At 28.0% G+C, this 18,080-nt stretch overlaps 1 long non-coding RNA gene across 1 annotated transcript; it reads left to right on the top strand.

Moving 5' to 3' along the window:
• The first annotated feature begins 8,249 nt into the window (after positions 1-8,249).
• Positions 8,250-10,065, top strand: LOC141725065 (uncharacterized). The gene is made up of 3 exons (XR_012576990.1): positions 8,250-8,371; positions 9,264-9,456; positions 9,618-10,065. It is a non-coding gene; the product is annotated as an uncharacterized LOC141725065 (long non-coding RNA).
• The last annotated feature ends 8,015 nt before the right edge of the window (positions 10,066-18,080 follow it).

Raw genomic sequence — 18,080 nt, 5'->3', positions numbered from 1 at the left:
TTATCCCCAAAATAATTTAAAAACAGTGATTTATAACTACAGGGGATACGTAACTTAAAATGTTTCTGTTCCATTACGAAAATAAAACATTTAGTTATTCATACGTACTGAACCATAAAAGAATGGTCAGGGGTACTTGCCTTGCAGAGCTTTATGACTATCTCTGACTGATTTTGATAGACTTGAACGTTCGGGCCCTCATAGAAAAATGACTGTCTCACTAGAAGACATCCCTGCTTCGCAGCAATCTATCTCAAGATAGCATTCAAGACTTTCAGGGTTCTTCACTTGGAAACCTCGAGGCACTTGCCAACTGATCACTAGACTATCTTAGTTCGACATCAATTCTTGAGTCTTTCGACTAGAACCTACAGTGCCGAAATACCCTACATTAGACGTCTAGGTATGCTTGACATATCCTCAATAACACATCTACCCATTCGATATCAAATCCCGACTCGTAATTATGTATATTATAATAACACACGCAACAACTAGGGTTCAAAATCTCGAAAAGCGGTTCGGTGTTCGTTTCTAGAAAATACATATACTCGTAATTTTACGAAATCAGGGTTATTGATGCGGCAAAATCTTTCATAACATTGTACAATCAAGTTTCGTATAAAACACATGCATATGTATATATAGCCACTCAACGTCCTTGATAATCATTGAATACGCTCCCATATTTCCGTAGTTCAATTTCCCGGAAATCGGGCAGCGTCTCCTTTGTTTATCGGACTACCCGTCGAACCAATTCGACGTCAAATCACAAACACCACCAATCAATTCAGTCCAAACCAATCACGCAATTCACCTTTCACAATTTCCCAACCACCGATTTGAATCAACTAATTATTATTATTTACATCTTGTATTTTTATTCGTATTTTATATTTATTTATTTATTTATAGGTCTCAGAACAACGTCATCACCGTCCACCGTAGACTCGCCAAGGCTCATCGTCGACGACGACAAAACTCGCGGTTACCCGTTATTTTTTTGGGTTTCCGAAGCGGGTTTCGCCGATTAATTTATAATCACTACACGCAAAAAAAATATTTCATTTTTGAAATATCAATTAAATTTCAACAGGAAATCGAAATCAAAACAGGCAGCTACAGGACACGCGCACAGGGGACACACGCGACCACCAGGACCAAGCCGGCGGCCGGAAAATATAGCAAACCGGAAAAATAATAAGGCGGCACAGACTCAACTACACCAAGCCAATATACACATATATATGAACACACATGTATATATATATATAAACCCGAATTAACCAACAGTGACCACAACCGGAGAACAAGCTCACCGAAAAACGGAAACCACGGCGGCACCGGGAAGAACTGGAAGAAACAGGTGGCGTAACAGGAGAGAAAGAGAAACGAAGGGAGGGGAGAGAGAAACAGAGGAAAGAGGCGAGAGATTGTGAGGAGGAGAGGTAATAATCGAGAGACACAGCCGAGACAAAAGGAAAATTGATATTTTCCCCAAACAAACAACTGATCCACCTCCTGCCTCACCAACATACGGCACGTGTCCAATTTTATTGGATACATGTCGTTTTATTGTTTCATTTCAACCGCTTGCAAGCCTCACACGCTATTTTAATCCATTTTAATGATAAAATCCTCTAATAAACATTAATCAAAACCATACCAAAATTAATCTTAAAATTCCATAAATATCCTGAAACTGTTAAAACATAAATTTCGTAATTTTAAAATAATTTCTGAAACGCAATTTATACCCGCGTTTATCAATTAAACGAATCGACGCGCGGGTGAAATTAATCCCTAAAATTACCAAAATAATTTTAAAATTCTTGGAATATTCCAAACTTAAATAAATATGAGTTCCATAATTTTTTGAAGAATCCGGGAATTAAATACAGATTTTCCAAATAAATAAAATCAGAAAATCATACAGAGCTAAATAATTGATGAAATATTGATTTCTAAATTTTATAAAATCCCAAAAATAATAATTGAGATTATAAAGTCATAAAACAATTTTAGATATAATCCACATATTTACACAAATAAACTTGTATTAAATCCACCTTTAAAAGTGAAAATAATTCAATACAAATCCACAATTAATTACGAGGACAATTCCAATACATCAAAATCACACATACACAATAATAAAACAACACATAGCTGACAGAAGTTATACACATATTTTTCTTATCTAATAATTCCATACTTACGTATTTAAATAATACAGAAATACACGAGTCGTTATATCTTCACTCCATAACAATTGAAAATTATCAAGTACTTCGTCATCTTTATGCCAATAAATCTTATAATCCTTATACACAAGCCTTTTCTCTACTATATCTCTACAAAAATCAAGACATATTATATTCAAACTCTGGTCATAAATTATATCTACTTTACCTCCTTTATAATAGCGTTTGAAATCCTTATGAATGAACTCTCCACCGTGATGAACTCGTATATTAACGTGATTAACTCCCATCTACACAATTACATGAAAATAGATAAATCGAATTCAGAATAATGCATCTATAACATAAAATTAGTTCGATATATGATATATATATATCTGTTATAATGGACAAGATTGTATTCAATCGAGTCAATTTGATATAAGAATGTTTAGAATCCCTAATTTTATAAAAACCCTAATTTTACTCGTCTTTCTGCCTCTCTCGTATGTATACTATTAACTATGTATATTTGACCTTGAAATATTTGTACGTAAAAGTATTTTGCCACATCATAGTACAAGTCAGCTTTTTCTAATTTCATTTTTTTATTTTTAATTTTGCCACATCAGCAAAGACTAACGGATGTGAGTCAATTTTGGACGGAAGGATGGGAATCAGAAAAATTTGAAAAAATAGGATAGGGGCCTAGAGAATAAACAACCTATAGTTTAAGGACTTTTGAATTAATTTTCCCATAAAATTATATATTTTGAAAAATGATGTTAATGGGGAAGTATAACATTAAGTGTTAGAAAAATATTGGTTTGCTTAATTAGTGCACAATACTTATTATAATTGGTTTATTACACTAATTACTTTCTTATTTTGTTACAATAATAACTTTATTAGCAGAATCAATACTCTTTTTGGAGCAACAAATTTGATATTTGAAATATAAGGCCATGTAGGAAAAATAATCTTCATAGACAGAAATATACAAATTTCCTTGATAATTATTCAAAATTAAGGTAGACAACCAACATATTATTTTAACTTTCCTTTTCAGTTGCTAATTATTAATGGGTTAAGTAACTAATATGTCCAAGAATAGGCTATTGAGAGAAATAATTTAAATTTTGAATTTTGAAAAATAATGTGAATAGGGAAACAATAACACATAATGCTGAAAAGATAATATTTTGCTTAATCAATACACAAAATTTACTATAATTAGTTTAGTACATTAAATAATTTCTTATTTTAGCATAATAATAGTTTGATTAGTAGAATCAATACTCTTTTTGGAGAAATAAATTAAAATTTGAAATATAAGGGCAAGTAGTAAATAATAATTTTCATGGACAAAAATATACAAATTTTCTTGAGATATATTTTTTTATGTAGGAGAATATCTTTTAAATCAAGCTTACAGATTAAATTACTAACAAGAGAATTTGCTACTTTTGTTACCGGTCTTCAATAAGTTCCATATACAACCTTTCATGAAAAGAAAAATATATGTTATTTTATAACCTATCTAAATTGGATCTATGAACATGAAATAGCTAAAAAAACATATCCATCTTATAAGCTAAAAAAGCCGGTATAAAATAGAATAAGAAAGTTTAAAAGTGGAAGAGATGAGCGACTGAATAAAAGAATCATTGTCATTCAGTCCCCCTTATCTTTTACGGCTGTATCCTCGAACAATGCCTTTATGAATTCTGTTCCGGTAGCGTCTATGTAATAAACATAATTTAAGAGGCTATTATATTTTAGAATGATTTTGAAAATAGAAAGATGCTTATATGACGGTGGGGATTCTGTATCAACTGTTTAGACCATACTTGATTTACGTTTTAATCTTTCACAATTAAAACCACGAAATACATTCCCCATATTCCTGCCTAGATATGTTTATCATGCAAATGCAGTTAAAAAATAAGTAAGACATATAATTATTATTACAGAAAATTGGTACATGCAACATGTCACATTAAAAATTAACTATCTATAAACATATATTTATTTTATTGGAGGTGTTAATAACAACATACCTCTCTCCTTTGTATATCTAATTTGACAACATTGTAGTCAGGTGAATGGTTGAATGATAAATTAAATGCTTTATTTATTTAAGGTGTACTAATTTTATACAAAAGAAATGTCATACTCTTCTCTCCGTATATTATCATTGCTATCAAATCTTGAATATGGACTTTTGAATTTACCTATTCCCCATTACCTTTTAAAGACTATCAGACAAATGTGAGTAATTAGAATTTTGATAAAAACCTCTCATTTCTTCTATTACAATGGGAGAAAAAAAAGGAGTAAAATCATCCAATAAAGCATATAATGGAATTTTTTTATGTATTTAAAAATAAAGGAATCACGTTTAAAAAAAATAAAACTGAGAAAAAAATAGCAGTAGAAAGTCATTCAACAGCCAAACACATACAACTATTGTTTATTTAGTGCAAGTATAAATATTGGAGGATGAATGCACAAACTACACTCCAAACTGTAATTCATTAGTCATACAATTGACTAATTCTACTTCGACATAACTAATTTGTCCAAATTGTTATTTGTTGCATTCTCAGCGGATCCATTTATCTCAATAAAGTCGTCATCCACCGTCTCCGGATTCACCAGCAGCCATACCTCATGCTCATTTCCTCGTACATGTGGAAAACATATAAAAGATAAGCATTTTTCAGTATGAAATTTAAGTCTGACTGTGACTTCTTTTAAAATCATCAAAATTACAAATAAAATAGTTTAAAGGCTCCAAGGCATACTAATTTGCAATACACAGAAAAAAAAAAAGAAAAAAGAGTGCAAGGTAATTCAGTCCTTATTCCCCTGATATCCAAGAGTTTATCTTTTTGAATTTATTTTCCAAAGATCGAATACATGTTGTTCACTTCCCTAACATAAGTAAGCATTAACCCATTAATTGAAAGATTTGTAATATTAATTGGAGAATAAACTGAATTAATCTATAATGATATAGGTGTTTCTTAACTAGATTGACACTTAATCAAAAGTTGTGTCATATTCATTCTCGATGGCTCCTGTCATCAAACACGTACACCCATAAAAGTATTCATAACTATATCAAAATTTTTGTCAAACATTTAATCATATAAAAAATGATATGCATCAACGAATTGCTATAAAATCAAAATATAAAAGAGATAGAAGATATTATACTCTTGATATCATTGTTCAATATTTATAAACAAATACCTGTTTTGATCGAATCCTTGCTTACAAATAATTACTCCACTTTTACAATACCTATATCATTGAAACTGATATTTAAAAACAATAATTTTGTATAAATCGACATTATAAACACACGTTATCGGATTTCACAGTTTTCTCATATAAGTTTAAACAATGTATGTAAGAAACAAATAAAATAGCTGTAGGATGAAGAAGGAAGGCAGCTGAAGATGAAACAATGAGAAAATACACTCGAAGATTTAAAATCTAAATATACAAAATACAACTAATCAATCACAAATTTGAATTTTCAGATTTATATAAATGTCTATGCATATTATATATCAAAGTTTAAAAAAGAACAATAATGAAAAAATTGATGTACTTACATGTTAGTCGATTCTTGTATTGATATTTGATTTTGTTTAAACTTGTTCATACCATGAATTTTGGGTCTGTAATATTTTGTTTAAATTGCTGAAACCATGAAATCAGGATATCTGATTGATATACATATCTTGATCTTTTGGTTACAATTTTGAATATTTAAATTGTTGATACCTTAAAATCACTACGCCATAGATGACCTATTTGCACGTTTTTGTCTGGTGTTACCTTAGAAAACGTTGAAATATATATGAAATTATGGTCCTATCACAACACTTAGATTTTGGTGTTGCTATAGGCATAAAGACATGTTGCTATAGCTCAATACATCTCTGGTATTGATATAGATGTCTTCCCTGTTGCAACCCGAGACCGTGTTGACATAGACAACTGAATATTTTTTTTCTTAAATTTAGTATTAAAATTAATAAATGTATACATTGAAATCATTAAATCATTTTTTTAGAAGATAACAGTTTATAATAACTATAAATAAATGTATACTGTATAAACACATAAAGCAATATGTATAGAATTTATATTTATTTTAAAATAAAATTTTAGTTTTTTCTTTATAAATAATTTATTTGAATAAAAATTATTTATGGAGTTTTCCAGAAATTAAAAGTCCACCAAATAATTAAATTATTATAAATATTGAAGTATTTTGTTAAATTTTAAAAAAGAGAATAGATTTGATAATTAGTTTAATAACACTACCAATTTTAATTAAAATCACTTAACCAGTTTTTTATTTAAAATAGGTTTGAATATTTAAAAATAATTTAAAGTAACAAATTAGTTATAATTTTAATAAATATAATATATACATATAAAATATTATGATATTTAAAAAACTAATTATAGAAATGGGTCGGGCCATGGGAAATTTTGTTGGACAACTAAAATTTGGGATTTGAGCGGCTTAATCTATATATCTTAATGACTACTCCTTAATTTACCCATGGGTAAATAAATTTACCCATGACCCAAATCCTATATTATTTCCCATATCCATGAACTATCCGATTAGCTTCTATTGACCCATCTTAATTATTATTTATCTATTTTTGAATTTCAAAATCAATCTATCTATGAAAAATAATTTCAAAAAAATCAAATCATGCATGATTTGCTCCATTTTGTTACACCAACCATCTTAATTAATAATTGGTTACTATAGATAAGTAATTTGAAATTTAAAAATTAACCAATTATCAAATCAAATCATGATTTGTGCAATTAAATTAGATAGATACATACACTTACACAATTTCAAACGTATGTATAACCAACCAGTTTTATTTTCTCAAATTTCAAATCAAGAAATCTCATTATTCTCTCTTTTTTTTGCAGATTACCCGTGTTCTATGAATTTTCAACATGTTTCATTTGTGAAAGCAACACAATGGATCGAATGTAAGACATCATCATTCACGTATCGTATAACGACTGTTTGATTAAATTTCATATAGAGTTTTTAATTATTTCTATGTATTTGTTAATCTGTTTTTTGTATTTATTAACGCTCTGTATTATGTTTTATTGTTAATCTGTTTTTAAGTATTGATTAATTCTTTATATTATATATTGTTGTTAATCCGTTTTTTATTCTCAAAATTTAAATATCTAACATCTCACTCTTTATCTCTCTTTTCTTCTTTTTCTATTTTTACTGGTATTGGGATTGATTTTATATGTTTGTATAAATATTCTTACTTGGATTTGTTTTGATTTGTACAGGAAACTATGATATGTTGATGAATTATGCAGTAGTGTTTACAAAATTGTCAACGGATTCATGTTTTTCTGGATTGAGTTTCGCATATTGATGAATGTGAGATTAATATAAGAAATATAAAACTTGATTTAATGTTGCATTCTGATGAAGAGTTCTTGGAGTTTTTAATTTGAGACTTGAGAGTTCACATATTTCGTGTTTGACTAAATGCTCAAATCAGGTTTACTGAAATGCTTCTGATCCTAACTTGAAAGTATTAAATGTTGTGCATTTACATGATTGCAGTGTGGAGGTAATTGATTTTAAGCGAAGATGAAATTGAATTTAATATTCTTTATGTTGTTTAAAAAAATATTCTTTATGTATTTATTGGTCAAACTAGCAATTTATTTAATTTTGTGTTTTGTTAGTCTATCATATTACTTTGTAGTTGAGATGGAACTGATTTGTAGGCCAAATTGTATGATTTATTGTATATATCTTATTGTCAGTGTACTGGAATGGGTAGATATTTTTTAATTTACATTGTTTAGAGGTATAAAATTTATGTTGTTGATTAGAAAATGTGTACATCACTCTTCTTTTTAAAATTTTGTGCTTTTAATGTATAAAAGTATTTTATATGAGTTAATTTACATCCGTGACAATAAATTACCAGCCGCACTTTGTGTCTGTCTATAGCAAGTTTAGACGCTCTTTTTCGGTTTTCTTATTATGTACAAAAATGCAGGAAGAGAATATCAACTTAAAGTGGATATCAACTATGTTGAGAGTTGTTTCTCCGGCTCGATCACATCCAAACATCCCTAAACCAACAACACAGGTCACTGCAAGAACTACAAATTAGTCAATCACTCCCTCTCTTCCCCTTTCTCTCTTACTTCCTTTGTGTTAAATTTTTAGTGGGTATTATAATTTATTTGCTTAAAGAACATGGAGTTTTGCAGAAATATCTAAGTTTCCGGAGGCCTGAGTTCTAAGTATGAGCATGGGTAGTTATTTTCTTCTTATTGCTCCAAACTTGAAAGCCTAGATGCCATGTTTTTAACCAACAATATGTGTTTGCTGATTAAGTGTTTGATCTAATGCTTAAAACACATATGTATCCAAACTGACCGGGTCTTTCTCTTTTTGCAAAATCCTGGCCTTTTATTATTATGCAATAAACCATATATTAGCAGAGGAGGCGGAATCCACTTCTCAAAAAAGAAAACTTCCCAAATTAAATGACCTCTATCGAACATTAGTTACTTGGTTATACTGGACAAAAAGTATCTTCAATTGTTTTATCCTTCATGCTAAAAGATAACCATGTTCGTGATATAAGCGAATTAGGTATGAATTAAACATAAATGTATGTTTCTGTATATAGTAAAAAATTTATGTTTCTGTATATAGGAAATTTAAGTTTTTTATTCTTTACCAAATGGATGACTTGATTGAGGTTTTTAAATTTTATACTACTTTTTTTGAATTTTATTTTAGTAGTAAATTTTCTAATGACAAACAAACACTTTTTTATAACACTTCTGACCATTATACAATTTTATAGTTTGTATGAATACACTAATCACTCTAAATCACTCTTGCTATATGAAAATATTAACATTTTCATATGTACCATAAAGTACCCACTGTATCTGTCTACATTTTACTAATAGTGTAATAGTGTGAACATACTTCTAAAATCTTGAATATGGTAATTTGGCGTACAGGTCTCGAAGTGGCGGCTTGGTTATATGATTGCAAAATGTGGGTTGACCTAGCCGACATAACCCACAGATGATCTCAGACATGTCAAAATGTACCAGTAAATAATGTGGACATTGTGGAATCCTAACTATGATTTTAATTTCTTGATAATACTGTTGAATTCTGATCATCTAAAGAAGTAGTTGTACTTTTAAGGTAATTTTGTGTTGTATATAATTAGTTATTGTGCATTCCTTTTCGTGTGATTATATATTATGTTTAGTTACCATTTCATTGTTGCTATTCTTTTACTTTTTCTACATGTGACATTTAATGATGGCTCACACAACATTCACAACATATTCTGATATATACAGGGAAACCATCGACAAATGGAATAAAGGAAGGGATGGCATTGTTGTACTACTATAAGTGGTCATAGAAGAAGGATGCTCAAGGAAAGGCCAGGGACAAATTTAATTGCTACAATATCTTTTTACTAAGTTTTATGAACGTCGTGATAAGTTTAAGTACAACTCCAAAAGTCAGTTTGACAAGGATTCTAGACCGCTTTAGTATGAGTTGGTTCTGAACAAGAGGATATTTTAGGTGATAGGGACCTTGATAACATGTCTGTTATTTTCTTAAGTTGTATGGGCTCTATAGAACCAATATCCATGTTATCTGGTAGTCAACTCCTCTGTTTCCCTTCTTCTTCTGTTCCCAGAATCAGTGTTGGTGTTTCTTAAATTTCTGATATAAAAAATAAATTGAAATACCAACAACATCTAAACTCATTATTTAATAATACTATTATACATAACAATTTCTACCTCAACAATGGCTCTACAACAACAGAAACAACCTGCTCTTTAGTCATGCTTCTCAACTTGGAAAACTCTGCATCAATCTCAGGTTTTGTAGGTTCATAAACCTCATCCCTATCAGTTCTAAGAGAAGACATATGTTTCCCTCTTAATAGTAACATGGAAGGTTGTTTCCTTTATCAGGTCAAACTGAAGTGTGTGGAATTCTTTACTTATGTTTTATCTGTAATACCCGGCTTGAAATGTCAGACGAGCATGCTCTTTAACTCCTGGATGTTAAATTAAACACAAATGGGCATCGTGATTAGCCGGTGCATACTGCTGCGACTTAAATATATGTTTGATATTTCAGTAGTTAGAAAGGCATGAAGTATTTTTTGATCTTTCGGAAATGAAGTCAAAATTAAGGTTTGATGTATTAATTCCTTCCTCAATTGATTTGTATTTAAGACGGTCCCATACGCACCCCAGTAGAGACTTTTGCAGTTGTGCTAATCTGCAATCAGCTCAATGTTTAACTTTTAACATAGATTTAATTGAAAGGCTCATGTAAGAGGACACCAAGCGAGGAAAAATTATAAAAAAAAATCATTTGGTCTTCGGGGATCGTGGACAAGATAATTATACGTTGGAGATGGAAAGGTTGAGGTTTAAGTGGTTTCAAGATATAGACACATCTTGAGGGTCCAGCATGTGAGTCAGATCTTTAAAAGAAGAAAAGTATGATATCTTCAAAGAATGAAAAAAGCAAACTGGTGAGGGGTTGAAAGGCCCTTGACAGGGTGAAGTCAGTGGTGCATTATCCTGATGCAAGAGACCAGTGTTGTTGGTTGCTGAATGTTTTTCTGAGATGCAGGAAATTAAGGTATTTAGAAAACAAATAATTATTTTAGCTACTACTAATCACATTGATAGAAGTAGACAATACTTTCTTTTATGTTGTTCCTAATTCACTGTAGATCAACTATATTCATTGCTGAGTATTTGAATACTACTAATAACTTACCTGGGAATATCTACAAAGCAGCAAAAAAACCAATTTTACTTACTATCTTATTATCCTTTTCTGCTTCTGATGACTTTTCTTCCCATTGATTGATAGTGGTTATAGCTGTCAGGTTTTTTCCATAGCCTTTTAAATCTCATATTCGTTTTTCTTCTCAGAAACAAGGAATTGATGCTGAAATTAGAAGTATTTCTATTGCCTGGAAAATGGATGACAATTATCGGTTCTCTCTCAACAACAACTGATGTTTAGCTGAACGTGTCATGCTATGAAGAAGCAAAATGAAATATTGGCTCAAGTCACCTTTTTACTTATAGTCCTTTTAGGATAAAGCTATCGAAAATCCAAGGTTGATGTGTTGCATGTTGTTTATAATCTTTCTAGCTTCGTCCTCCAATATATATACCTCATCTTTTATCTGCTGGAATCATCAATGTTCTTCAAAAGGATGATACTGACATTACATGTGTAATGAAAAATGATAGTGTGCATCTGAATAACGAAAAGTCATAATTTGGGAGGTGTATCAAGAAAGAATATGGGTCAACCGATTGATTTGGATATTTCAGTGCCATGTGGTGAAAGTTTTAGTTATAATGACGGTTGTACAAATAGTCTAAAATGATGCAGAGGGTTTGGAGGGATCAATATGAATTATTATAGAACTAGATAGATTAGGAAATTCTTGGCAAAAAAAAGAGATCTATTAGGAAATTTTGTTGTTTTGAATGTTTTAGTTTAGTAAGGGGCATGATTTAAAGTCAGTAGTCGTGTGAGTGCATCATATTATTAATTTTAAATTGTTTTTTATTCAAAAATATGTATTTCATTTTTTGATATAAACAATTTGTGTTTTATTCAAAAAATATATATTCCAATTTTTGTTATATGTTATATGTGTTATATTTTCACATTTTCAATTAATTTGTTAAAATAAAATCTTGGATGGTAGAAAATGGTGTATAATTTTATAATTTTTCTTTCTTATATAATTAATATGGATGAATAAAATTAATCACATTTTAAACATCTATGTTTCAATAAATAATTACAAGGATCATGAGGTTTTTTATCAAGTTATTCAACACCTCTAATATGATTTATTGTATACATATTAACTGTCAAATTTGAAGATGGGAGAAATTTAAATTATTCATATCATTTTTATACTTTAGTATAAAACTTTTGTCTCTATAATTTATATATTTTATTTTATTATCTAAGCATTCTATTATGATGACATCAATTATGTTATATCATTTAAAAAAATTTGCATGGTCATATGCCTTTCTCCATGGTTATACATATTAATCTTCGATATCTACAAATTTATGTGTTTTTAATTAATTATCGATTTTAAAATTTGTATGCAAGCAATATAAATTATTTTATTTTCATTTATTATGTCACATTTTAATAATCATAATAATAATAATTTTTAAAATATAAATTGTGAGACAGCCAAAGTAACTCAAATTATATATTTATATTATAAGTAACAAATTTGAGATAATTACTCCCAATCTTAATTTCCGTATCTTACTTCATTAAATATAATATTACTTAATTAAATATACATATTTATATATTTATCAGATCTTATAATAATGATTTAATAAAATAAACATGAGATTGTTGCATATTTAATAATTTTACTCTATTAAGTTATTGAAAATATTGTACGATAGTTTAATGTATTATTGTATTTTTGAATTTTCTAGGTATGTTATTTACAAAAAATATACTATTCAAAGAATATGCTAATATGTCACAACAAAAATAAATAGGTTTGTAAATATTAAATGCAACTTAAAAGCATAGTAATATTTTAAATTGATGTTGTATATATCAAGAAATTTTGTGTGCAACTCTATATATTACTTAACTATTATCTTTAAAATCTATTATTTCTCCCACACGGTTTATTTTCGACTAACACATAATTTTTTTAATTGAAGGACATATGCATAGTATTAAATACTGTATTTCTCTTTAAAATTTTACATCCATTAATATAATTTTCAATATTATACAATGTATAGTAAAATAAAGGCACATATTTTATTGGATCTTTTTTATAATAAATATTATAAGGTAAATAGTCAAACTATTTATTTTAGTATTAACCATCACATAAGTATCATTTTATTAATCAATAAATTTATTTTAAATTTATAAATTTCTCTAAATATTTAAAACTTAATGGTGTAAATAATTTTTGGAATTGCTTAATAAGTTTAAAAAAAAATGTAAAATCAAATTTATAACTTAAACTAACATAAAAATTGGCTTATTCAAAATTTAAGCACAAGGTTTTTACAATTTACAAAATATAGTATAATCACAAAACAACTTATTTTCGGTATACAATTTTTTACTTTATTTTATATTTTATTGTAGTTTCTCAAATTTTTTAATATAACATACATTTTTTTGTCCTCAAAATGAAGAAAATATTGGAGCAGAATTTTACAAGTTAAAATTAGTTCTTTCACTAGATAAATAGTTCAAAATAAGAGTGTATTGTTATTGTTTTGTATCTTACAATTCTACTCTACTCAGTATTATGATTAAAATGTTCATAAGCCGCCTACTAAGTTATTTGTTTTGGCAAGGAGGACCAGATGTAAAGAATTAATGGATATGGTGAGATAATGTTCATCACTACTTATCTGTAGTTTGACCTTATAATTATGATTTAATAAAATAAACATGAGGTTGTTGCATATTTAATAATTTTACTCTATCAAATTATCGAATATTTTGTACGATAGTTTAATGTATTATTGTATTTTTGAATATTCTAGGTATGTTATTTACAAAACATATAATATTAAAAAAATATGCTAATATGACACAACAAAAATTAATAGGTTTGTAAATATTAAGTGCAACTTAAAAGTATAGTAATATTTAAAATTGATGCTGTATATATCAAGAAATTTTGTTGTGTGTAGCTCTATATATTGCTTAACTATTATCTTTAAAATCTATTATTTCTCCCACCTGAACGGTTTATTTTTGACTAACACATAATTTTTTTAATTGAAGAACATATGCATAATATTAAATACTGTATTTCTCTTTAAAATTTTACATCCATTAATATAATTTTCATAGTATTTTTTATTAAAAATAATTTAATTTAATTACGTAATCAATCAAATGAGATATGTTGAAAATATTTGAATTTTACATAATTATTAGAATAAATTTAAAATTATATGAGTTTTGAACGAAATGTTGTGTTAGCGGAGAAAAAAATATTGATTAACAATTTTGTAATAAAAATATATTACATAATTTAAGAAAATTTAAAAAAAATAAGTCTTTGGCATTTTTTATAGGCAAAACTCTGACATTTTTTAGAATACAATGAAATTATATGAGGTGTGGACAAATTTAAATGTTTGCGGGAAAAAATATGCTTTCTATGAATCAATAATTTTTTTTATTGTATCAATAAATAATTTAAAATTAATTTAATTTAATTACGTAATAAATCAAATGAGATATGTTGAAAATATTTGAATTTTGCATAATTCTTAGAATAAATTTTAAGTTATATGAGTTGTTTACGGAATGTTGTGTTAGCGGAGAAAAAAATAGTGATTACTAATTTTATAATGATAATATATTACATCATTTTTGAATATAATATGTAAATTTTTACAACTTTAAAAATTAAGACTTTAGCATATTTTAAGTAAGACTTTGACATTATTTATAGTATAGTTAAAATTATATGAGTTGTGGATGAATTTTTGTGTTAACGGACAAAAAAATATTTCCATAATTTTATAATAAAAATATTGTACTACTCCATTTCACTTTTCATATCTATAAACAATAAACGAGGACAAATGCACAAAAAATAACCAATGCAGTTAGTTAAATATAATAATATATTTAAACGTTAAAAGAGGACAGATACATAAAATACAGAAGCAATTCGTTAAATTTAACAAAATTTTATTTTTCTTTCTTAATTAGGTTCGTAAAATAATTTAATATACTTATATTAATTTAATAAAACTGGAAAAAAATATTGTAAAAAATTAAGAAAATAATAAATTTGTTCAGGTATCCAGCATATACACAATGTTATTAAAGTATGAATGTGACCTGATATGGAAAACAATTGCAAATAAATCTTACCAGATCAATCCCATCACCTTGCAAGTCTGCACTATTTACGCTAATACGGTAAGCTTCAGTTTTGTTCAGGAAACCATCATAAACTAACATAGCAACAAATTTCTGAAACTGAATGTTTCCATAGACAACCATGCATTCTTCGTCTTTCCATTTCGGTTTATTTAACATCCACTTATTTGGTTCTATCGTCGGGTAGTTTATCTCAATTGCCGCTTCCTTATATATCTTGACATTAAAGACCCAATCTCCATGATAATCAAATAAAATAAGAGTATATATCGTAATTCCATAAAACTCCATAAAGCGAGCAAGACCACATATTTTTCCGATTTTTGAATCATATCGAGCACGCCATTTATGTGTTTTACAATATATCTTCAAGCTAGTTGAAATTCTTCCGCCACAAACACTTTTAAAATCCTCTGGCACTCTCTGATCAAGTACCATTAAATCAAATACATTTTAAAAATAAACATAAATTTGACACTATATAAATTAATGCTGTAAAATATACACTTACCAAGTGCCCAAAATCAGAGACTTCTACATTTGCTGCAAGAATGTTACATATACTCTCTTCATTTTCTGTACAGTTGGTATTATGTTAATTTACCTAAATAAGTGTAGTATATACATTCTAGGTTAAATTTTTACCTAAATTGAATTTGACATTCTTCGCTCTAGAATTGGATCCTTTCTTCATCTGTAATTACATAATAAATTTGTTCCAATCAATATAAAACACGTTATTTTACTTATATATTACATGCATGAGATACAAATCAAAGAATTTACAAGAACACTACATGTATAGGATACAAAATTTGAGAATTATATGAATTTGAGCAAGTAATGTTCTTAAATTCTATATAACATTAATCGATTAAGTTAAGGTGTGTATACTTTAAAACTCTATCAATCAAGCAATATAATCTCAAATTCTAACATTGATTCATGGTTCCATTGCATATATATACTGTATGAAAGTAAGATAAACTCTAGATAAAAAATCGATTCATACCTCCATTGTAGAGAAAGAGTTTGATTCTACCGCGAGAGTGTTGTCTCCTTGGTAAAAAAAAGTTACTTTTTACTTGAAAAAGTTGAGAATCCCAAAGTCACGGTAGTTTTCTTATCTGGACTTCTTTTAAGACATGAATTTGATTGTATGTGTGCTTCTTTTAAGACAGGAGTTTAACATATCCCAAAGTCAACTTATTTGGGTTGTTTGGGTTTTTTAATTCTTTTGATATTTTCTCCCATTTTATAATTTTTTAAAAAATGAGTTTTACAAAATAGTGTTATATATTATGTTTAAATATAAGTGGGTTTTTGTATTATTTTGATTTTAAAATAAAATATTGCAATAAATTGTATGTTATGTAATATTTACTGAATTTTTTTAAAAAGTATTTAATTCAAAAAATATTTATTCAGTTTTGTTGTACACATTATTAAACTATTGACTACTAAAAACGTAAAAAATAAATGTTAAAATATGAGTTAAGAGACTTTTAATTTGTTAAAATTTGAGAGAAAGAAAACTAAAATAAAATACTGAGATTTAATGTTAAACTATAATATCAGTTTTATAATTCAAAATAAACGGAATCTAAATAATTGTAATAAATAAATTAAATAAAATTAGAAAATAACCGTTTATGTTATAAAAATTACAAACTTCGGTAAAAAAATTTGGAGTGCGCGTACTCCTAGTTCTGACAAAGCGGGAAGCGAAATTTTGGACAAAAACAAAAAGGAATCAATTATTCAAGTACACCCCCAACCAATTAACCCTAACAACTTCATCTCTTACAAATCCAACGCCTTTTTCACCAATCGCCGCTCTCTAAACACGTGCAGCTCCAAGATATTTCTTCATCTATTCGCGATAGCAGTCTCGATCGGGTACTTGGTTTGGTCTATGTTTTCGCCTCGTAGGTTTGAGTTTGGTGTTGATTCTGAGGAGGAGATGAACAATTCTGATTCCAGCAAGCAACCTGTTCGGTTTTTGAGCTGCGATTTCAAGCTACTGGTTCCAGAAACAAAGTAGCAATCAAGATTTCTAGGTATACTTACAATTTCTGTATCTTTTTGTATTTTAGGTTTGTGTGTTTGTGAAATTGAGCTACTTGTTTAGCTTGTGTTTAATTTGGTTTTTATTGGTTATGTAGTGTTTATATCTTCACAGAGTTGCTGTAAAATTATGAATTATGTCTTTCGTAAAAATTGTTTGAATTCGTTTGTTTATATGTGAGTGTGTTGTTAGCTTTGTGTGTTTATAGAGTCACTTCATGATTATTGTCTGTTTAATTTGGTTTATCAAATCATACAGTTTATGTTTGTTGATTTCAGAAGACTTTGTTTAATTTGTTTTTTGTAAGTTTAATTTGTTTTTATTTAATTTGTTTATCAAGACTTTGTTTAATTTGTTTGTTTAATTTAGTTGCTCAAATAAAAAACAAGTCTTGATTTTTTAGTGTTTTTGATTTCAGAATTTATTATTACGACACACACACATTTTATTTATTTGTTTAATTTGTTTATCAAGACTTTGTTTAATTTGTTTTTTGTAAGTTTTGGGAAAAAAGAGAAGTGATGTTCTACTTGTTTGTTTATGAGAATGAGGAGCATCACTGCTGATTTACGGCTTCTCTAGATTTAGGCAGGGGAACCTTCATTCCTTTTAACTTTAAGTGTCTTCTTGATAAATCATTTAGTTTAAGTTAGGAGGTCATTTACTTATACGGTATTATACCTGTGGAATATTTAGTAGTTACCAACTTCAATCTCTGGGGGAGATGCTCTTTTTTCTTCTGTCAGAGGGTTCTTGTCTTCTTGATTTTTTG

This window comes from Apium graveolens, chromosome 5 (genome assembly GCF_009905375.1).
Source record: "Apium graveolens cultivar Ventura chromosome 5, ASM990537v1, whole genome shotgun sequence".
Lineage (NCBI taxonomy): Eukaryota > Viridiplantae > Streptophyta > Magnoliopsida > Apiales > Apiaceae > Apium > Apium graveolens.
The sequence above is the reverse complement of the archived record's forward strand: the minus strand, read 5'-3'. Positions and strand labels throughout refer to the sequence as shown.